Source organism: Perissodus microlepis, chromosome 17, assembly GCF_051167445.1.
Source record: "Perissodus microlepis isolate ML-2025 ecotype Zambia chromosome 17, ASM5116744v1, whole genome shotgun sequence".
Classification (NCBI taxonomy): Eukaryota; Metazoa; Chordata; class Actinopteri; order Cichliformes; family Cichlidae; genus Perissodus; species Perissodus microlepis.
The window spans coordinates 20,735,285-20,760,037 of NC_140477.1; positions in this window are offsets into that span (position 1 = coordinate 20,735,285).

Sequence of the window (24,753 nt, forward strand, 5' to 3'; positions counted from 1 at the left end):
CGTCAATCATGTTGGCCAGCCCAGTGGGGGTTTTGAATAGCTGTAACCGCTTTCTTTGTTCTTCGATAAGCCAGGTCCAAGCCAGCTCCGAACAACCAGAACTCTGTTATCATGGTTCAGACTGGTAGATGTTGTACAGTGTCCTCCATTGAGAGTGTCGCCAGGCACATGATGCAACGGCCTATCGAGTATCCGGCAGCAAACGTCTCTACAAGACAATTAGGGCTCTCGTGAACCCAAGCTTCTCTCTACTCACTACAGTAGAGTGTCAATTTCATTAATGCTGTTGTTGTTGTGATTTATTGATATAAAATTGCTGAATTGAATTTAACACTTTATTATTATTGAATGCAATGATGATTGCAGACTGCATAGCGGATTAGCATTAGCATAGCGAGGGCATTAGTATGTTAGCTCTGTTTTCCTTTGACCCTGTGTCGAGGGGGCTGCTGTCAGGATCTGCAGATCTGCTGAAAGCAGGAAAATTTGAAATGCAAACTCAACACTTTTTCTGTTTAACTCTCTCACAGGATCTGCTGCTTTGTTTATTAATGGTTTGTTTTGTCTTTTTTGTTTCTTACATGCATCCTTTAACAGCTCCACACAAGATTATGGTTTTTTTTTTTTTTGTTGTTGTTTATTGCTTCTTTTATGTTTTGTTGCATATCTTTTTCATCTTTTCTATTCAATGAGTTTAGTTGTTATTTTGCACTTGTTAAGAAGCTCAGGTTTGACAAAAGCAGCTGAATGAACATCAGAGAGAGATTTTTCTGCCTTCTGTCTTTTTATTCCTTTCCGTCCCATTAAAGTGTTTTTTTCTTTCTTTCTGAGAAAAGCTCACAGACAAGGAGAGAGAAAAGAGATAACTCTGTTATTGTAGCTCTAAGTCTCTCTGACTCTAAATCTCTTTTAAGAGGAGGTATAAAACTACCTGACTGCATCCCTTATTAGCATTGCACTGTGTGTGTGTGTGTGTGTGTTTTCTTGTATTGCTATCTTTGTGAGAACCAGTCTTAGGACTCTATCATCTTTGCAAGGACGTCAAATACTGTCATTTTGTCTTTGCTGTTGTTGCCCTGACACAACTGCAATAAGGAGGAATAAAAACCCCGTGCACCAAATCACAAATCCTCTCTGATTAGGTAAATATAGCTTTTTTGCCCTCACAGGTTATTTGTACACTATCTATATATCCACTGCCCAAGTTTCACATCATAGCTTTCCAACACGCTTTGTTTCTGATTCTTACAGACAGAAAAACTACTGTGTATGACATCATGGATAAGGTTAACCAAGAAAAAACAGATCTTTACTTTGACGTTTGTCACAACAAAGTTAAAACTCACAAACCTTTTTGCTAAGTGTAATTTGTTTTAGCATTTATTGTGTTAGAACAGTGTAGAGGAGACAGGAAAGCTGAGGAGAGAGAACAGAGAGACAGATGCAGCAGATGCCCTCATGGCAGATTTAAACTCAGCTTATGGCATATGGGTCACTTGCTCAACCCAGTGAGCTAAACCATTGCCCACAACTCATGATCCTTAATGCTGTGCTTTTATAACTGCTACAACTTGACTTGAGAAAATGCCTTGTTGATTCTACAGGTCAGTCGAGACTGGCCAGACTCCTTCCAGCTGACAGGAAGTTGACAGTAACTCGAATAACCACTCATTACATGCATTCTTTGTCCAATATCCACTGTCCCTCCTCTGCATATGTACGAATGATCTGAACCTTGTCTCTCTACGTTTATCTCCAAACTATTCAACCTGAGCTGTCCCTCTGAAGTGTACTCATTTCTAATCCCATCCATCCTGGTTACTCCCACCTACAATTTGAGCATCTTTAACTCTGCTGCGTACATCTCCTGTCTTTTGATTAGTACTGCTTCTCTGGTGTATGTAAAATCCTCAGTGTTGACAAGAAGATATTTACTAGAATATTTTATATTGTAGAACAAAGCACAAAACATCTCAAGTTCATGCTAATACAGACCTCATTCTACGCATTTTAAAAAACCTGTTTAAAAAACCTGATGAATTTGAGAGAAGGAAAGCTGGAGTGCAAAGTGTAAACTCATTTCCATGGTTTATCACTCATTCCTGCAGCATTATAAAAGAACATTCTCCTTCTGATTTCTCCTCAGCTTTCTGTCAGTACTGTGTCTTTTCCCTGTCAATGTGTGGGTAGATACTTACCTAGTCTCTTTGTGTTACCTTGAGTTGTGATGAGGTGGATTAGAAATTCTGCTTGAGTCTACATAGGTCAGGTAGGGTCTTGTTTAACAGCTTTAGGTCTTCTGTTTCAATATGTCCGATACCTGAGTGGATAAAATGGATGTGAATGAATATCTGACAAGATTATAAAATCTGAACCTTAAGTTGTATCATTCTGTCTTCCGCGGATGCTATTGTCACTATTATATTTCTGCTTTTACCAGTATAGATGCTTGTTTGTCAATTGAATTGTTGTGAATTGAATTGAATGTAATTAAAATTGAATCAGGTAGAAAAACTCCTTTAATGTCTCGACATGAACAGTACAAGTCAATGAAACACAATACAGTACACAATGCAGTTCAAGCTGTATGCTATTTAAATAGAGGTACCTGCACTGGACTTGACTATATTTTAAAGGCCATAGGGTGAAGGTTCCAGTCACCATCCTTGACTATTATAGAAGCTGGTTAGAAAATTGTAATCTTTGATTATATACTATACCTTTTTTAACATTGGACTGTGAAAAAATGATGTTTCTTGCTTTCTTATGCAGGGATGCAACAGTTTTTTATACAGATCAGTCAGACATTCAGTCCTTCCTGTGTTTCTCAGACTCAAGCACTCTCTATCAGCTGGTTTTAAGGTTTTATTAATGTCCTCCCCTTTTTTTTGGCTGCTGAAAGTCTCAAGTGATAAAATGTCAAAATGTCTCAAAAATGTCTATTTAATAAAAAACTCTGGACAAGCCAGTGAGGTTTGGTTCAGTGACAGCAGAGTAGTCACTTGTCAATTTTTGTATAGGGAGGAACGGGACAAGAAAATGTAAACATGGTACAAAAACAGCCAAACCTAGCAGGTTTCTGGCCGTCACACTTTCAGTGTCATATCATTAATATTTATTTCTCACTCATGGCTAGCAGTGCTATGAGCACAAATACTGTACACACTTCTTATGAATAACTGCATATATTTCTTATTGGTACACTTGCAATAAAATTGTAGCCACTTGACTCATTGCAAACTTTAGCTGGAGCCACTTGCAGTTAAAGTTGGTGCTGCTAGAGGGCGCTGCCTGTCTGGTTGCTCGTGGAACAGCCAGAGAGCTGCAGGTCGTTTTAATCTCAGGTGTTTTGCAACAGTTCAGTCGTACACATTAAACATCATTAGATCATCGAAACACACCAGACAAACACACACACACACACACACACACACACAAACACACACACACACACACACACACATATATATATGCATAATCACAAACACTTAGAAAACATGAATAAAACATGAGTTGAACACTATGTCCAGTTTGGACTGAGGACAAACAGAGGCCACTGGGAGCTTTGGTGCGACAACAGCAAACTAATGCACACACACGCACACACGCCAGCCAGGCAATAGTGTGTGTACCTGCTGTGCTCTTGTTTTTGTTTGTATTGCGTGTTGTAATATTGTAATCACTGCGTGTGTGTGCCCCATGGGGCTGGTTGCCATGGGGACAGTGATAAGGGTTCTAAATGGAACTCAATAATTCATGAGCTCTTGATAAGGCGCACAACACCACGCACACACAGCGTACATACAAAAACCCCGCTCACACACACTAAACATTCAGATACAATACAACGCAATTACAGGAAAACAAGACCGACATCCCTCTCCAGACAAACACAGAAGAAACCGTGCACTGCAAACAAATACAAACACACACTCAGACACGACTAAGAGCAGATTTTGAAGCTGTGCTGTCTGACATTTATTTTCAATATGTCAACAGCTTTTATTCAAATCTGATACTTCAGCATAATAAAACTAATGTGACTCACTTGAATTATTTTCAGCATAGGAGATTAAATTGGATAAAAGCCCATCCATCTATCTATTCAACCCCTTCAACCATCCATCTGCCTTCTCATTATGTGAAGTCAGGTCATAATGGCAGCAGGAGGCAGAGCATCCCAGGAATCCTTTTCCCAGGATAGTTTTCCACTTCCTCTGGTGGCATCCAGGTGCATTTATAGGGCATAAATCGGATATATGGTATGATCGCTACAGTGAGTTCTGAGGTCACCACAGGTTATTCTTCCAGTTGGGTGTGCCTCAGTTCTATTCCTTGCCCTGTCTCTAAAGTTAACACCAGCAACGCTGAAGGAAACTAATTTCAGCCACTTGCATCTGTGATCTCATTCTTTCAGTCATTAGCCAGATCTCATAACAGAAAGTAAGTATGAGACCAGACGGAGTGGTAACTCAGTAAGGAGACGTGATTTTAGAGTGAGTAATAAAACATTTGGCAATTAGATTCTGTTGAAGCTACACAGAAGAGTGGAGTCGAGCAATGGTAGGAAGCAGGACAGGATCCCATGGAGACTAGACATTAGTGGTGGCAGAGATGAAGCAAGTGGAGACTTGGATGATTATCTCCAGCTGGCCATGATGAGGTGAAGATGTGGAGGAGGTGGGTCACCTGAATAAGAGTCTGAAAGGCTGAATGACAGAAGATCAGTGCTAGCACACAGAACCCAGGCTGACTGGCTCACAGAGGGAGGCAAACCGATGAAGAGGAAGTGATGTGAAGAATGTTAAAAGTGTCAGACACCCAACATCCAAGAATTCAGCCAGATGAATAAATGCAGATCTTCCTGGCTGAACTTACACATAAGCTTCATATTGAAAGTTTCTGCTTCTGGCTTCTAGCTCTTCATGCACTACAACAGTCTGGTAAGACAGAGGATCTACTACTACTGTTCACACTGTGTGCACCAGTGTGCAGTGGTTGTGCTGCAAGTCCTGTAATAGTGTACTCTAAGAACAGTTGGTGGACTTTTTTTCTTTCTGTCTTTAATATAATTTAATTGAATGTTTTTAAAAACTTCCTGATACTTCCTTTCAAGTAATGGTCAGAATGACAGCATTCCCAAATTCCCAAAGCAGGAACTTTGTTAAGGACTAGGAACCTTTGGAAAGACAGGAACTAGGGTCTAATGCAGAAGGTCCCCCCCCCCCCCACACACACACACACACACAAAAGAAAGTCTTAGCTTTGGAGTAGGACTTTTTCAGTGATCAGTGTGATTTTATTAGTGTGGTATCTGCAACATTTCTAGTCAACTTCATTGCCAGTCAGTGTCATTTGAGTGCGCATTAAAGAGAAGTGTGACCTTAACGTTGGCTGAATCGCAGCAGAGACACACCTGCATCCAATCCTGCCAAAAGCATATTCCCCATGGGTGACTAAAGGTTGACTGTTTTGGGATTTAGGGATGATTAAAACTGGAAGACTTGAAAACACTTCTTTGCACACTATGAATAATGTGAAATGAATCATTTCCATGGCAGGGGTGAAGCTAAAATACCAACAACAGCAACCTGAAAAGGAGTATCCCACATTGTTCCACGTGTCTCTCACCTGTATCCAAATGGTGCATGCAGACATAAACACACATCTATGCAAAACTCAGTAGTATCACCATACTAGAGCAGAAGCTTGTAAAATATGTTTAAGATAAGATATAATGTTGAACTTTTTGGTTACTGTTTGTCAACACAATTCAACCTTACACTTAGACATGGTGCCAAATATAGAAAGTGGACTAATCTTGAGTGGAAGTGGCTAATCTTTGCAGACAACAAACTTTCTGAATGAATCTTTTTATTTCCGCATGTATCTGCTGTACAAGTCCTGTGTTCTTTGAGGTGGCTTTTCTTTAGAATGTATATTTTTTTCAGCACACAGTCAAACTGTTTTTAAGCGTAACCAGCGGCTCTACCAAAGAAATCTGGACTGAAAATAATGCACAATTGTAAATAAGAGGAAAAACTGTTTTGAACTTTTTGCATTGTTTCCTGAGCTGTCAAGCCCATTGCACATGCTCAGTAGTGTCTGCCTTACAGTCCACATACTCAGGTTCTTGCAGAGACAATTTGATGACATCCCAAAGATAAACCTAAATTTGCTGGTAGCTCAGGAGGATTAAGGGTATAAAATCTCAATGGATTAAAAAAAATTGAGGTCTGAGGGGAAAAGGTCTTTATGAATTAATGAAACGATTTTGCTCTTTTGAGCAGATCGCTCCATTTGGTAATATTTCAAAAGTCATAATGGCCCAGTGGCCCGAAGCCTCTAAGATGAGTCTCTCCTAATCTGTGCCTGAAAGTTGTCTCTTCAATTCAATGTTAAAATTATAGACAGGAATACTGCTTAATTGCTTGTTCTTCCTCCTTAAATTAGACTAAAGATGAATGAGCTGTGTTAGCTTCCCCCAGATGAATGAGAAGATAAAATGCAGACGTGCAGAATGAGCGTAAGATGTCCTGCTAGGAATACGTTTCTGAACAGGTGGCAGCACATCTTATTAATAAGTGCGGCCATCTTTATTCACCTACTTGCTGAGCTTCCTGCAATAAATGTGGCATCCAAGTCCCCCAGATGTCTTTCTGCATGAGTAAAACTGGTCTCACAAGAGCATCGCAACCTCAGTTTTGTCAGCAAAGTGACCTGTTTCAAAACTTGGGAACCTGTGTTATTTAAAATGGATGGTTTAAAATAGAGAGAAAAAGATGAAGATAATACGAAGTCAGCTTTTTTTGTTTGGTAACTTGTTATTTGTTGCATTAAAATCTGTGCCGTCTCGCTGTTCTTTGGCTCACAGTCATATGGATGGATGGATAAGCCCCAATAGAACCAATCAGCTGATTAACGAGTAAGGTCACCTGGCTTGGAATGGATGACAGCCAGCCAACCAGTCAACCTTGGTGCTGTCCAGCGCTCCTGACTGATCATTTGCTACTAGGGAAAAACTATTCCTCCTCTAATACTTTATCCTTTTTCATTCCTCTATTTGTTTTTCTCTTCTATTGTTCTGTTGTTTTTAGTTACTCTTTTTTCTTTTATCTTCCTTTTATAGTTCATCCTTTTCCACTGTGTCTAATACTTTCTTTATCTCATTCTCCATGTTTTCTCCTTCCCACTCCTCGTTTCATCTCTTATTCTCAGTGTTGTTGTCCTGTCTTCACTTTTTAGTCCACAGCGTCTTTTCTTCTCTTTCTTTTATCACTTCTTCAGCTGCTTCTCTTCCCCTTCTCTCATTTTCTTTCCTCTAACCTCTCCTCAATGTGATAAAAACCTGTTTTTCTCCACCATCAACTCCATCTCCTCCTTGTCTCCTAATCCTCCCTCAGCAGTAATAAAACTTGTCCATCTCCTCTACTTTACGCTCTAATAAAACCTCCTCTCTTTAATCCCTTCTCCTCGAATTCTGCTTCACTTTCTTTTTAAAACAAACTTTTCTGTCTCACTTTCTGAACCCTTTCTTCTTCTCCTCTCCCAGCAGTGATAAAGCTAATATTACTCCTCTGTCTCCTCCTGCTCTCCTGACAGTGATGAAGAGTGTTTTTCTTCCTCGGACAGACATTTATCTCAGACAGTCAGCTCCTTTTAATTACTTTTTCACGGCTTTTTGTCGTTGGGGGGGGGGGGGGGGAAACACATGCAACAATATTATGGACTCACACAGAGATAGGACCCAAATTTATTCACAGGTGGTCCATCAAACTGAGGAAACCAAAGCCATCTGTGCTTATCAATAACCTTTGTTTTTTATACATTTTAATAACTGTCCTGGATTTCTAGTACACTTTCTTTTAGTGTTACTCATGCCTTTCTCTGAACAGTGGCTGCTACAATGGTTACACATGCAGAAATCTCCCCTTTAAGTATGTTTTGGGGTGTGGTATGACACTAGCTATGGGTTTTATCCACACACTGCAATCAACATTTTTGAGACATAAAACACAGAGTATACCCTCTCTTACCCTCTCTCTGACCTTAGAGATGAATATTATTACTTATGAAATCAGACAAGTGAGTTGTGCTTCTGAGTGACGTTTGGCTTGAGTGACTCAAGCCAAACGAGAAGGTAGAAATTTTTAAGTTGTTGCACGCAGACAAGGACTTCTCAGATTAGCTTTTAGAAACCCAACAATTCCTGGTTTTCACATAAAGACTCAGCACTGAATGAAGGCATGCGGTGGTGTTGGCAAGATGGGCCATGAACCATGGCCCAAGTAAGTTCTTTGAATTCATTACCTAACCTGTACAAGTAAATATGATGACTGAACTGAGACCAGCATGATGGGGAAAAAAGATCTAAAACTGGCCAGAAACACAAGGCTGTCCTGAGAAAACAGGACATCTGGTTTTCATGTGGCTGAGGTCAAACTGAGCCTCCAGGAAATAAATGGATGTCAGTGCAGTGTCCTCACAAGCATGATGAACTGACTTGTGTGTGTGTGTGTGTGTGCGCGCGCGCGCGCTGCAGGGTGTTGTGCCGAATTAAATGGGGAGGCTCTGTAGCGTAAATGAAGCGGCCCCCGGCTGCTCCGGGCTCAGATGGTGTGTTGGCTTCGTCCTTCTGCTGCCGCCTTCAGGGCACCTGGAGCTGGGTAGAGTTTTGCAGAGAGAAAGGCGAGGAAGAGGGAGAGAGGGAGCACCCAGCATCTGGGGCTCAGTTCGTTCTTTCTTCTTTCGATTTGTCTCAGTTGCTGATCTTTTTGTTTTTTTAATTGTTTCTCTTCCATTTGTTTTTCATTCAAATGCAAAATATTAAAAAAGGATTTTGAACTGTAACTTTACACTGGGTCTTACACACTCGGGCAAAATGTTTTCAAACCGCCCATCATATCTTAAACATGAACCCATTCAGTGAACAGGTAGAACAGGTGTAGCATCTGTATAGTCTGTTTGGGAGGAAGGCAGATTAGATGAGGTCTTTTAGATACTTAGTTGATTCACACTTTGAATCTGCACAGCCGAAGAGAAGACGTCTTGATTATTTTCTGAGGGGGGCTTTCAATGCCAGCAGTGATGAGAGATTCTGCAATCCTTCTTTGAACAGGTAAAATAGGTGTTTCAGACCCCAGGTGGACACATGAGTCACAGAGCACCTGGTGCATAACAATTAAGTCATGACAAAGGAACGCAGAGAGCAGCTCATTGTTGTGTTGTTAGACAGTGGAGAGCTCTGGCACAGAGAAAAGGACAGCGAGTATTCCACAATAAAAACAAATACAGACAACTAATACAATTTCTCCCATTTTTATTGCCGTTTCTCTTTCTGATCCACTGCTTTCGTTTTTGTTTGTTTGTTTGTTTTTATGGTGTCATTTAATGACTTTCTTTCCATCTCTCCTGATGACAGGCTGAGGTTGCAGTTTGCAGCTTTGTGTGGAAATGAGAATTCATCCTGTTAATGTGACACATTTAAACATACATCTGACAGGCTTGAGCAAATGTAAAGCGACAGCTGCGATGAATGTTTCATCGATGACGGTGACAGATTAATCACCAGCAGACGATAAAACGTGTGAATCATTGTAGGATTACTTTAATTATACCCCTTAGTGTACATGTGTGCTCAGTGTCTATTGATTGTGTGTTTGGAGTGGTTGAAAAGCTGTCATACCTTTATGCTGTCCTTAACACTTAGTTAACACTTAGTTACATATGAATTGAGGTTTCCCAGATCAATCCTGATTTAGTTTAAGCAGAACTGTTTCAGGTGTGGGCAGGACCTAATCCTGCTCTGAATCCTGCCGAAGGCTTTATCTTTTTATGATACTACAAATGAATCCTGTTGAGATGCAAAAACTTAAATCCTGTTAACCTCCGTAAAGACTAATTGCCTTAAACAACCATTAGGTTTTACATTTTCACCACTTTAAGACAATTAACCTTCATCGATTACTTAGACTTTAAGTCCATTGAACCTTGGAGGAAGAGTTTTATAATCTTCACCGCATCGCTTAGGATGTCTGTTTCTATATTTAAATTCCTCTCCCTGTTTGTTCAAGGAAATATGAACTTAAATATTGTATGATGAAGAGAAATGTAAATGATTTCATCACTATTAATATAACTATTTAATATTTATTAATATAATAAAGAGAAAGACACAAATTTGAAGTTTTCTCTCTGAGACTATAAAGTCATGAACCCTGGATTTTTAGTCAAGGGACCATAGTGCTTCTCAAGGTTAAGTGGAAAGATGTTTACGTATTTGAAGTTTGAGGATCAGTAATTCAAAGGAAACATTAGGTCACCAATAACACCTCGTTCCAGTCATTACCTTCCAAAGTCAGGACACAGTGGCAGCTGTCTCAGTGTTCCTTTTCCCTAACACCATTTCCTACTCCCTCCTGGGGAAATCTGAGGCCTTCCCAGGCCAGATGAGGTATATATTTCTATAGCTATAGCATACCAGTGCCAGACTGGAGCTCCTTTGGCCATCAGAGCTGAGTTAAGTCTTGGTGGCACAGATTTAAAAAGGTGTTGATCTACATCATAGCATCCCACAGTTGCTGCAGTTTGGTCAGCATCCATGATGACATCCCAAAGTCCACAGTCCACTCCAAAGTCACCTGATCTCAGTCCAGTACGGCACCTACTGGACTGAGTTTGCGTGACTCTGTTCAAGCAGCCAGAAATGATTTGAGCTTTGTGACAAGGTGCACTATTTTGATGGAAGCACAGACCAACTGTACTGCAGTGTAGTCATAGAGGAGTGAACACATTTCGCAACAATTCTGAGGTCGGTTGTTACGTCTTAATAATGCGCAGTTGTACTAAGGGGCCAAAAGTGCCAAGAATATATCCCCCATATTACACCACCAGTAGTCTAAATTGTTGATCCAAGACAGGATAGCTCCATGCTTTCATATTATTTTCATATTTCATATTAATTCTGACTCTACCATGCAAATATCTCTGCAGAAATCGAGATTAATCAGACCAGACAATGTTTTTCCCATCTTCTATTGTCCAGTTTTGGTGAGCCTGGGTGAACTGCCATCTAAGAACAGGAAACAGGAAACTGTTCAGGTTTTTTTTTTTTTTACATCACATGGATGGCTGGCAATGCACTTTCATGGAAAGGCTACTCCCTGATGGCTATGTTCTCTTTCAGTAGAACAATGCACCCTGCCACAAAGCCAAAATGGTTCAGGAATGGTTTGAGGAGGACAACAATGAGTTTGAGGTGTTGACTTGACCTCCAAATTTCTCAGCTCTGAATGGAATCCAGCATCTGTGGGATGTGTAGTCCGTGTAATTCATTTATTTCAGCAAAGTAACTGTATTTTGAATACCACTCTTTTAAACCGTAACTGTAACAGAATACAGTTACGCATATTTTGTATTTTAAATACGTAACTGCAGTACATCTATTCCGTTACTCCCCAACACTGCATATGACTCAACGGGTCAGGGCTGTCCACTCTGTCTCCTGAGCCACATTTGCTTTGTTGGGTTTGTTGAAAATTAAAAAAAAGCCTCCATACAATTCTGCGGTTCTCAAAACGGATGCCCTCCTAACCCCAGATCATGCCCATGAATATCCTAAACACGATCAGGAATAAGGGATAGCCTGGCAGAATCCAGATGCAGGTATAAAGATGGGTACATGAGTGTTTGGATTTTTATTTAGTCATGTTTTAAGATGTCTGTGTGCATGTCTGACATTTAAAGGAAGGTGAGATTTGATAACTTCAATTCAAAAGACATCAGTGTGAGGTGTGGTGCTTGGAATCCTTAAGTGTACCGAAGAAGAAGAAGGGAGGCTACATCAACAAAACATTAATCAACCACATTTAACAATATTGTCTTTTATTACTTTTTAAATCTGACTTTCAGCTGCCAAAGAAAGAATGCGATCCTTTTGAGTTTAGTCAAGAATGTGGCTAGTAGTGCAGATATTTTAGAAATCCAGCTCTTAATTTTTCCAAGGTTGGTTCAGCAGAATTTATTTCCCTGCTGGGACTCTAAACATGGAACTTATAAAAACTGCAGAAAATCTGAAGTATGTTAGCAGTCATGTCACTCTTTATGTAAACCCACTGCAAGAAGAGCGTCAGTTTCAAGACGCAGCAGAAGAACAAAGAGTTGAGAGGAATTTACCCTCATACAGATGCATTTGTGCGTGTGCTGAGACAAAGTACAATAGAAAGCAGAGCAGAAAAGCATTTCAGCACAGTTGCCCAGTTGCAGCCGAATATGTAAATTCCCAAAAGGTTTCAGATGAAGACAAGTAGCCAGCTCCTTACCGACTGTCTACTGAGTGTTCTCAAGGAGTTCCTTTAACCATGACGCTTCAGACACTTCTGACAACACATGGATGGTGCTCATCAAGCCATTTTTACTCTGCCTGCACCCACTTCAAAGGCACCCACCACTGACAAAAGCTGAGCCATAATTCACCTTTAAATTATGGTATGTTTCAGGCTTTTACGGAGGAATTCTCCTTGAGAAATATAGACATTAGACCCTTTTACATTTTTGGTGTAGCAGCTACAAAAAACCCACCTTGGAATTCCTGCCAGGCAGTTTTTTTTAATTTATTTTTTAAATCCCACCACCATGTTTATCAGGAAATATGAGCTTTGTAAGGTTTATGTCAAGTTTTTGAACAAAACCAGAGAGTTTGTCTCAAAAATTTACAATTCATGTCGTAAAAATTTACATGACAGAACTATCAAGGACGAGTTTAGAACTTAGGGAAGGAGCCCGTGTCTCAACAGAGCAAAACTGACACCAATCTGTCAGACATCCCCCCCACACACACACACAGATACACACACACACGCACAATGTAATGAAGATGAAATGAAGACCAGGAGGAGGCAGAGAAGTGGAGGAAGAAAAGAACAGAGAGGGAAGACGAGACAAATGGAGACAGTGTGTCATTCACATCACAAATTATGTGTTTTCAGCCTGTGATTTCACTGCAGTACCATCTCCCTGTTAGTCTCTCCCCCTCTCTCTCCCCTTCAGGCTATTCAGTCTCCAGGTTTTCGATCTGTCTTGTTTATCTCATTGTTAACGGCGACAGCACTACACCCTATCTGTATTCACATTTAAACTCATTCTGTATATCTGTGCGAGTGGAGAGGTGTACGTAAGCCACGGTGACACCTCACAGATCTAATGAAGTGTCTCACTTCAGATATAAATACTGTTTCAATTTATTAAGAAAGCGCGTGTGCATCTAGTTTAGTTGTGTGTAAGTTAGTGTGGTGGTTTGTTAAAAAATCCGGATTGTAGATGAACAGCAGGGGTGTTGTCATGTTTTTAAAAGCAGTCGTGCCAAATTTAGATGCAAATCCACCAAGATATGCACATAAATAAGAACATGTTCGCTGTGACATGGAAGGTAGCGCCGGAAACTCTCAGTATAACGCTGCAATAAATAAACAGTAGAAGTCAACGGGCACACGGAGAGCCCATGCACTTGTTTTATTCTTGGAAAATTTGTGTTGCGGTTGAGAGATGCTTTAAAAATTTTCAGGTTTCTTTTTTTGCAAATGCTCCACCCATCCAACAAGTTTCATGAAGTTTGATTTCTCACCTCAGTGGAGTTGTTTTGCGTTATTTTAGGTTTTACTTTTTGTCTTCTGATCGATAAAATTTGATGTCCGTCAGACAAACTTAACACCTGCCTGCAGACAACCCAAACGTAAAACTACTGTACAAAACATAATTTGATCATATGATTGTTGGGTTTTTCTCTGTATCTATGAAGCGCCTTGAGGCGACTTTTGTTGTGATTTGGCGCTATATAAATAAAATTGAATTGAATTGAATTGAATTGAATCATTTGATTTTGTTCTGAGGTCTAATGACCTTGGAGTTTCAACAGAAATCCATATGCGAATTAGCGTCTGTAGGCCTTTGAATCTTCTCTAGTCCAGATATACTGATATAACGTTTGATGGTAAAACAGAATTTAAGGACCAGCTGCACTGAACAAGGTGCATAGCCGATGGTGGGTACCTCCTTGCATGTCAAGTGTGGCTGTGTGTGGTGTTTGTTGAGGGCACAGAAAGCAGGAGTAACACAAAGAGAGCGTTTCATGCTGATTGTCCACAACTCAGGAACAAACAGGGAACAGAGCAAAGGTAATCAAAGCACTGGAGGTTGCCAGAGAACGCTGAATCCCACCAATAGACAGAGCCAGGCTCACACAGTCATGAGAGATGATGCAGAGAGAGGGAGACAGAGACAATAAAAACAAAAAGAGATAATGAGGAAAGAGGAAACAAGTAGGGAACACAGCTACAAACAAATAAACAAACGAGACAAGTACTTAACACTTTACACTAGACACAGAGCAACACTTACCAAAATAAATCAGGAAGAGAGACACAGCTGAACAGGAAAATATGATAAACATGACATAACTAAACAGTGTAAGACCAAAAGATTACCACAAGATGAGACTGAAGGAACAGCTGAAGGAGACTAACAAACCTAAAGTCACCTAACTAAACTATGAGCCAGAGGTAAAACAATAAAGAACCAAAACCCTGCATACTACAGTCAATCAGTCCCTACCCTCACCCTTGGTCACAGCTCTGGGTGGCAACTGATTTGTACTATTTGTACTATTTGTATTTATATGTTCTATTTCTATTGTATATATTAATCGGCATCTGTGGGTGGACAGCAAAGAAAGAATTTGATTGCACAAAGAAATACCGTCAGTATGTTGAGGAACAAAGCACAGCAGTATAGAAATCGATAGGAGACGCTATAACTCATTATCTCTGTGTTTGTCCTCACTTTACGGTTACGTTTATAGCCCCAAAATCACTATCTTCAGGTCTTCTTAGGAAAATTTCAGAAAAGTAGACAGCAGAGCAGAGGATACTTCAGGGTTGGCATCCTCTTGCAGTTGCCAAACGGCTCCCATATAAGCACAGAGCGTTCCTTGTTCCTCAGTCAGATCCGCCTCTCCGTCGTCACCTCGGGTTTAAAAACACAATGACATCTATGTCTGAAATGTTTCACAAGAGACTTCACACAGAGATGGTTACATCCATCTTTTATATACAGCATATGGTCTGGATGAACTATGGTCTGTACATATATATACATGTCTATTGGGGAAAAAAGAAAAATTCCTCCTACCATTAATAATCATGGATTTGTTTCTGAATAAATTCCTCCAAGAGTTCTTGACACATTGAGAGTGGAAGTTATGAAAGTAATGAAAGAGGCAATGATCCTGTGACTAAGGTGCAATATGTCGGCAATGCACCTGAAAAAAGTGTTTCTGAAACACTAATGTGGCGACGACAGGCTCTTATTGCTCTTGAAACATGCTGTAATCACATGTAATGTTGATGAACGAGACGAGGAACACTGGAAATCAGGGAACCGAAAAGCTTTGATATGGAGACTCCCCGCTGATCTACAGCAGCGACACTCCAGCAGGAGGCGAGAGACATTTACTCTCATTCTTTATCTCACACAAAAAGCACAGTAAAAAAAAAAAAAAAGCTCAAAATAAATAAGACAGAGCAACAGAACACCAGCAGACAAGCCTGCAACAACAGCAACGAAGAGTCAAAGATAAGACCCTACAACAGCTCACGCTATTAAAAACAAACTCCACAATTTTCTTTAAATGTCATCTTATTTTTTTTTTCACAGTGTATAGAATTTAAAAAAAAGCTTCTTTGTGACTGATTTGCATTGAAGTGGGAAGCTGCAGTTCTGCTCTTTGGAGGTTCTTTTTGTGTCCTGTCTATATTCTCAGCAATGACTGAAACATTCCTTTGAACTTGCAGAGCGTGCGTTTCTGTAACTGCAAAGACTCTTATAGGAGGGTTTGACGCTCACAGAGGCTGGGAGATTTGAGCTACAGCATGTTGGTGATATTTGTGTTTTACAATGGGTCTGGCAGGGCTAAACATGGCCTTGAAATGCATTTTTAAATAAGAGCAGAGAATACATTAGATTGCAGTGATAGAATATGTCACCTTGTCGACGAGAAAGGCTCTTTCATGTATTTTATGCTTTTGCTTTTGACTAGTCAGTACTGGAAATAATGAAACCTGACAGACAATGCTGGGGGACAAGAAAATATTCGGGTTGGTGTTATGCGGATATAAAAACCTTGAGCTGTCACATGCAACACTGACTGACAGACAGACGTACGAATTCTGACAGACGGATCCTTTCATGGATTCAAAGTGTCCATCAGACCGTCTTGTGGCAGAGGGGTGATGCAACACACAGAAATACCATCAAACACACACTGAAACACACATTTTCATATGTGTATGAATACAATAAAAGGAGAGAGATTCGAAAACCATTCCCACAGAAATGAACAGAATTACTCAAACTCCAAAAAACAGAGGCTCAGCTGTGTGTTTTAGATGTGGAAAAATAAAGAAAAGAGATGGGTAGTCGAAGAAACAGATGAGTTTTCTTTTCTCTTTCCACACCATTTTTCCTGTCGCTCCACAGTTTCTGTTGGATGCACTGATGACTGTCATCCAAACAAACACAAAAAGATATGAGTGTTACATATACAACAAATCTTGGTTCCTGTCAGAGCTGAATGGATTACCTCACTCTGGCTGAGGAGCATCTAAACTTTTTGATAATGATTTTGATCCAATAAACAAGATCAGTCAGAATAAAAAAAAGATTGCACTTAGCCCTGAGACCCTTCCCTCTGCATGCATATATGGAAAACATAAGGTGACAAGACCAATTCATGGTGGTCTAAAGCAGCTTAAAACCCAGATTCAACAAGAAAAAACTAAACAAACAAGCAAACAAAAAAAACAACTTTCTTTTAGACATGCTGCTGTCATCAATGTCAAAATGAGCATTTTTCTTTAAAATATAGCTTTTACATGTTTGGTCACTACTCACAGTTGACGGCCAGGTCTGTCTTCACAACAGACAATCAGATCTGCATTAAAGCACATGCCAGTCTCCACTTTCTGCTCACTTACAAACAACAAACTCTGCTTGAAGCTGCAACTCCTTCCCAAGCTGGAATAGCCATTCCACTAGACTTGATCAGGCTGTAGGTGCTGATACTCATTCTGCCCTCTGCACATTCAGATGCCCCAGTTCAAGATGATCCACTAAAGCTTCCATCCTCCGCCCACTGTCTGTGCCTAGAAATCCTGTCTATAAACATCATTAACAAAATTGAGGACAAAGGGCAGCCTGTTGGAGACGTACACTGGGAACCTGCAGAGATTGACTTTTTTCTAGAAAAGCAAGCTCTGACTAAAAAACTGAAAATAGTTCAAGGTAAACACTTTACACACAGCACACAGTTTGCCTTGTGCTTTGCTTAGGGCATGCTAGCATGTGACAGAAGGAACAAACAGTTGCTACCTCTCTGTCTGCCTGTGTTTCAGATGCAAAGCTAACACTGTTTTCTAATAGATTTTCTAGCTAAGCATGGGACACTCACATCAGCAGGTGGTGTTTTCCTTGCTCCATTTCCAAATGATGATGGAGAAAACTGCATCAGAGACTTTCTCCTTTAGAATGACTAAAATAACATGCATAAGTGTCATCTGTGCATATTTATTTATACTACCGGTATTTAACAAATATTGAGGAGTGAAACTGTCTTTTCCCAGGAAATGGAGATTCACAGTTTTTGAGGAGGCACTCAGGGGCCAGTTATATCAACAATATCCACCATCACTTTATTACATAGTGTAGTGCATTCTGAACTGTCTTTTCTTAAGCCCTTTTGGATTGAACATCACGACTTCAACATTTTTTCCTAACCTCACGATGTTCTCCGCCAAGGTCGAGGAAAAGTGACTGGGAAAAACAGAGAGGTATTTCTTGTTATTCAGCCAGTAGACAGGCATTGTACATGCTGCATCACTGGGTTATAAAATGAAACTGAGCATCATTATTGTGATTAATTTCACCTTTGCTCTTCTTTCTGTGGGAAGATCAGCAAGAGAGGGCATGCATTACACAGCCTGAGAGGAAGAAGAGGGTTTTCTTTTTCTTCTGCTGCACTCTGCATACACAATAATAACCGAAGGCCACTCAGATGAGAGCATTCACATTTTTAACCACTCAGTTATTCTCTCCAACTTAAGAAACATTTACAACATAAAAGTAAGACGGTGCAAAAATACACTTTTGAAAAGCGAGTCTCCTCTGCTCGTTGTGGAAATGACGTCCTTGGTATTCATTTATTTATTTATTTTTATCTGTCTGAATGAAAAACCTGTTATTTGTTTCAGGAAAAGAAAATAACTTGAAGTTTGTTTCAATGTCACTAAGAAGTTTTCAAGACATCTGCTATGCTGATGGGGACAGATTCCTCAGGAACTGCTGTTCTGTGTGGTGTCCGCTGTAATATATGCAGGTTTCATATTGCCTTTACTCCAGATTTCAGGAAAAGAGGCCTCTCCTAGCAGCATATTGGACACACCCTCTCAGCGTGCAGCTGCTGTGTTTCAGTATCTCTGTTGCTAATAATCTCCAGTCTACTGCCCTCTTTGTCCTCATCTCAGCTTTAATAGAGCTTTCATTTGGGCTTGAGAGAATGATTCGATTGTCCGTTTTGTAATTTCCTTTGTTGTGCTGAGCTGAACTTTGTTTAATTTCCTTAAATGGCTTGTTGAAGAAAGCTTAGTCCAATTGTCTTGCCGGGGAAGGATCCTTAGCTCCAAAATGATCATTTTGGGTTTAATTTTGTCACGGCTTGTGCAAAAGACTCAGTGGCACAACGTGCTAGAAAAGGTTCACTGATTTTAAGGAGCACTTTTAGATTTAATATGAGCATTTACAGTTATTCAGAATACTGATGCAATTATTCAAGCAGTGGGTTTCTGTCTGTGTTTCTTGGCAGGGTTAAATCCAGTTAACATCAGCTGATCTGGCAGGTAAATGTGCTCTATTCTCATGGTACTGGTTCAAGTAAGGTTAGTTTTTACAGGGAAGGCTGCAGATGTTTCCTCTGTGGTTTTCAAAGCCACTGATGTGGTAAGAATACACTTGTTTCTCCATAAACTTGACTGCAGGTAAGTGTTCTCAGAATCCAAGGGTGTACCCTGAGGTAAGTATTTCTTTGTGGATGAGAGTGGGCAGGTTTCTCCAGAAGTCAGCCAGGCAGGCACACCAAGACAGGATCTATGATGAAGGAGGACAAGACAGGCAAGTCTGAAGCATGGATTGACAGATATACTGCCACACTTGTCTACTCCAACAGTCTGGGTTGTTGCCAGAAGAATCGGAGTCAGAATCGGTGGTAAGAAGCATTAACTCACACACATTCGCATACATGAATGAGAGGGAAACGGGCAGAAAGGCGGACGTGCGAGGAGCAGAGATAGTGAAGGTCCATTGCTTTGGATGTGGTCAGCTATCCACAAGAGAAGTAAAGAAAAGAGTGAAGGCAGGGTGGAGTGGGCGGAAACACATTTGAGGTGGTAGATTAGTAACAAAAGGATGGCAGCAAGATTGAAAGGGAACTTTTTGCTACTGACACCAAAATGTTTCTTAGTTTTTTCCTCCTTTTTTAAATATATTAATTTCTCTGCAAACAGTCGACATTTACTCAGGAGACAAAGATCTTTCCCCTTCAAAGGAAAAATGTAAAATATTTTTGATTTCAGCGGTAAGACACAACTTTTATTTTGTAGGCAGATATCTTCCATTTGTGGTTTGTGTTGCACTCTTTCACAGTTTCACTTCTTCTTGGAGATAGCAGAAATATGCTAGCAACCAAAGCAAACCCAAGAAGATTTTGATGTGTTACCCTCCTTGTGACTGATTTAATCTGGTGACAGCCAGCAGCTCCAGCAACCACTCATCAACCAGTCATGGAATACACACTGATCGGTACTTTCTATGAAGCCACTGACTGGTCTGTAGGCCTGTGGGACTGAGGGCACTGAGGATTACCCATTAGACTCAAGTGGACACTAGAGGAAGTGCAGGTTTTGGCTTCATTTGTAAGTCCAGAGGATAACCTCACCACGTGACACACATTAAATCAGAAACATAGTGTACTTGGAGTGGACTGTGAGTGTCTGTCAGACAGCTTAAATCACTTAAGCTTGCAGACATATAAGCAGACGCTATTGGAGTTTAAAACCTTCAGTGTTTATGTTTAAAAATGTAATTTGATCTCTATTTCATATACTCTTAATATTCTCTTAAGAAGAGGCTAGAATTAAACATCTGTTAAAAGACAAGGGAAAAGGTTTGACATGGGGAGCTCTATCTGTGAGGGAAATAACACAATCCTGTGTGGATGTTATGCTGCCATAAAAACAGAAAGAACAATCACCATTTCTTGCATTAGTCATTCTCCAGCTTGCAGGGAATCCTGTATGGATGTTCTATCTCTCTGGCACCAGGATGACTTGTGAAATCTGTGCCTTTGATAAATGCACTAAAATCTTTGGCGAGGTGTATGAAAAGGATGCCCTCTGAGCCCCGTCTGATTCATCATTTATAAAGCTCAATGAGTTAGCGGCAACTCTGCAGTCATCTGCATCCCTTCAGTTCACTACAGGGGACGGAGAAATAAAACGTTTGTTATATGCAGACGACCTTGTATGAGCACTGCGGCATAAATCTGTCCTTTCAGGAGTATCACTGTTCATCAGTAAATACAGACTACACACAAGTCACAGTGATCCACAATAGACTCACAGTGAAAGCAGCTACAAGAGTCAGCCTATCTGGGTGGGTTCACAAGCAACATAAGGCTTTAATACCACAAACATAAAGCTAAAGATGAGTGACAAATAAAAGAAAACCCAACATAGAGTGACTTAGTAATGTGTCTGGCCACCATGCCCCATCAGAGCAGCTCCACTACTCCTTGGCATTGATTTTCCTAGTAGCTGGAGCTCTACGAGAGGGATGATCATCATCCTTTCAAAGTAAATTCCCTCATTTGGTGTTTTTAATGATGGTGGTAGAAAGCACCGTCTGACACACCACTCCAGAATCTCCCACAGGGGTTCAGCTGGATTGAGATCTGGTGACTGTGAAGGCCTCGGCATATGAGCACAGCGTCTGCTAATTAGTGCTGATAAAACAATAGTATTTCACTCATTAAAACTGAAGCATCAAAACCGTGATAGGCTGTCACGCACACCAAGCCACCGTAGTTGTAAGACTGTTGCAGTAAAATGCCCCAAAAGACAGTGACAGCACAAACATGGTCAAGAGGTCCAGCAGAGGGGTGGGAATTAGTGGAGTTGAGGCCAGACAGCAGTCAGCTGTAGCGCCCTGCCTTTAAGCCCTGATAGTATCCAAATGGATATTTTAGAAATAGAATAGAGACAAAGTCGAGCTGTTGTTAAGGGAAACCTCTCCATATAGCTGGATACTACTTTTTTATAGCAGAATATAAAGACAGGGGTCTATGGGGCTTGACTCACTTTTTGAAGTAGCCTCAAGTGGCCTTTAGAGGAACTGCAGTTTTTGCCACATTTGCATTGGCTTTATTTTTCCTATTTAGCCCCAGAGGTTTCCACTTGTGTTTCTCTTTCACCCACTCACTCCGTGAGTTTCAGACGCACTCGTGGCTCGGCATTACAAACACACCAACATGCACATCTCTGCAGGAAAGGGATGAATAGTTTGTGTGATCTACACTGAAACATTGGGGAACATCACCCCAGAGGCAGCGGGTGTCTGAAGTCTGCTGAGCTTAGCCCACCTCAGGCCTCAGCTGACAAATTGTCATATGGACACAGTTTTTAGAGGTACGGATAAAATGTTGTTTTTTCCCTTTGGTCATGGGTGATAGTGATTAGAAGCATTTCCATTTTCACTCAAAGATGTGTATTTTTTAGCTTTTAGCTTGCCTATACTCATTTATAGAACACTGTACGATCCCACATGTAGGCATAAACATAACTTTTATAAATCCATGATTTATAAAAGATATGGATATAATTAATGTTTGTGTTCAATTTGTAAAGCTGTTTTTGTGTTGAAGTTTCCCGGTGCCCCCTGTGGTTTTTGTGTTGTGTCGATGTCTGATACTCAGCCATGCAAATGAAGAATATCTGAATCTGAAGCAGAGAGTCTGACAGACAGGAAACATCTCTGCGTTTTTCCCTGCAGGCTGTTCTCACATTTAACTATGTTCAACCCACAACATTCACATGACATAAATTATTCATTCCATCCACAAACTGCATGTGAGTGTGTGGGTGACTCCATGTGTGTGTGTGTACACACTCGTGCCTTTCCTTTTGTGTCTGCATGTGTGTAGATTCATTTGAAGCTAACAGCTCATTTATACCTCTGTGTGTTAGTGCAGCTTTCACTTTCTGTTCAGCCCATTTTTCTTTCATGCTGTGATTTAAAAACAGCAGTAAATTCTGAGTGTTTTAAAGTGCAGAGTGAATAAACTATCCACTAAAAGTGTGAAGCATGTGTGAGTTTGTGTGTTTGTGTTAGAGTCAATATTTAGCCATGGCTTTATTCAAAAGCGAGGACTGTACTGAGGCAGAGCAGCGCTGCAGCCCACCTTATCTCAAAGCACTGAATGTACTTTTCTGGGCAGCAAAATGTAATATATAAATACAGTTTTTGATAATGAAGACAGACTGCAGTGGTAATGTTGTGATTAGAATTGAAAATTCAGAATATCTCCTGCAGGTCAGCAAATTTAATAACACTAGAAACTGCAGACTGTATTTTAAAGACAGATCTCAATCTGCTTTAAGCAAGGACTTGGCAGTGGTGAGAAGGAAGAACCTCCTTTAACAGGAAGATACCTCCAGTAGAATGGGACTCAGGGAGGAGCTGCCATTGTTTAGACACACCACTGATATTGCATTGTGCATTGAGAAGAAAACAGTCCTACATATTTGTTTACTATGTGCTTTGTAAGGTAGGGTCTATCTTACAATATAAAGTGCCTTGAGGCGACTGTTGTTGTGATTTCGGGAGTGAAAAGAGGGGCGTGAAAGAGAAGCACTCAGAGGAACTAAGCGTGGGTATTTAATTCCTGGAGCTGGCTCCACGGGACAGGAGCCTGAGACCTGACGATCCACGGGTTTGAAGTTTCATCTGTAAGCCTCGAGCTGACCGTCTTAATCTTCTTTAAACCAGATGTAACAAGTCAAGGTTATGCACCCTAAATGTGCATTTTCAAATGGTAATTACTGGTTAGTCATGTGTTAGATTGGGAGTTTGTTGTATTTTTTTTTTTCCCCTACCATTCTGACGTTTTAGCAGAGTAGATGTCACACAGTGGAAATTTGTATTTATCTTGTATATTGTTTTTATTCTGATTTTTAGTGTTTATTTATGAGTGTCGTTTTATTTGCATGGCTTTATTCTGTTTCTATTGCATGGTTTTTAGTGTTTTATGTGACATGGTTTTTATCCACTGTGGACTGGCTGCACATGGGACAAATTAGCTGATAGGGACCACCTGCTGAGGCTGTGGTAAAGACCTTTTAAAAGCAGGCTAGCTGATCACTGAAGGAGAGAGGCCCCAGACTGGAAAGTTAATGCTAGATGGCCACCCAGTCCTGACCTTATGGAACGGCAACAGTAGGAGACAACGCGTGTGATTGGCAGCAGGGCAGAGGTTTACCTCACCTGCATTTGTGAGCAGGGTCTCTACTGTTGTTTACTGGGTGCAGCTGGGTTGGGAGAGGGTCGCCATGGCCATGAGCCAGGGCCGCTTCTGGGACCATTGTTCTGGCCCCTATTTATTATTTTACAGGACACCGACGCAAGGGGAGCTGTGGCGGTGGTCGCATGATGGATTCGGGTGCAGAACGCAAGCTGGGCTGGGATGTGATGGGCCAGTGGAAGGACAAGAAGATGGGGGGCTCTTCCTTGTCTGCCGAAGACGAGGCTGGCGTGGGCTCTGCTCTAAAGAAGGAATTCCTGGCCTGCTGATGGACCCATAATGAACATGTGGCATAATTATAGCAGGGGGGTTTTAGTGAATGTAGAAAATGGTAGTTTTACGGGTTTTAGAATTGTTTTATTTAGTTTTAGTAGATTGACAACATTTTATTACGTACATTTTAAGGGTGTTTTTATTTGTGCTCCCTGGCCTAGTAATAAACTGTTTCTGATCAGACCTGCTTCATCTCTGTGCCCTGGGTATCTGACTCGCTTGCTCCCCCTTGTATTTTAAAGAATCTTTCTTTTTAGCAGGACATTCTGGCGCGACTGCTTTAGTGTCCCCATGTGTTACATATACACCAAAACAAATGAATAAATAAAAGTCACTGAAACAGACGATGTGAGGATTAGCTGTCTAAACTATTAAACTTTGCCACCCTCGCGTGCTGGCACCATTAACTCGAGCATGTTATCAATATTTGTATGAAACGGGTGCACCGTTGGCCATCTGCCTGCACTAATGACTTTAATGGATGTTGCAAATCAGCAAAGTGGAAAGGAAGACGGATGACATCTCATAAACTCCACTCAGTCCAGCAGTATTTTGATCCAGAGAATGGATGGTGTGGATGGTGCGTCGGAATAGACCGACATAATTAAAAGCACAGTTTTTGCAGAACTGCTCAGAGTCCTGAGAAAAGCTAAAACTACTGTCCATAAATCAGTAGCTTGTAGAGCCACCTTCAGCAGTGACTTTGAGTGGGCCTTTGCAGCACATTGATTCCCTTCTTTTTCCGCCATTCTCTCGCAGATCTGCTGCTGTGCTCGCGATCATTGGGGCGAGAAGGTGTCCAG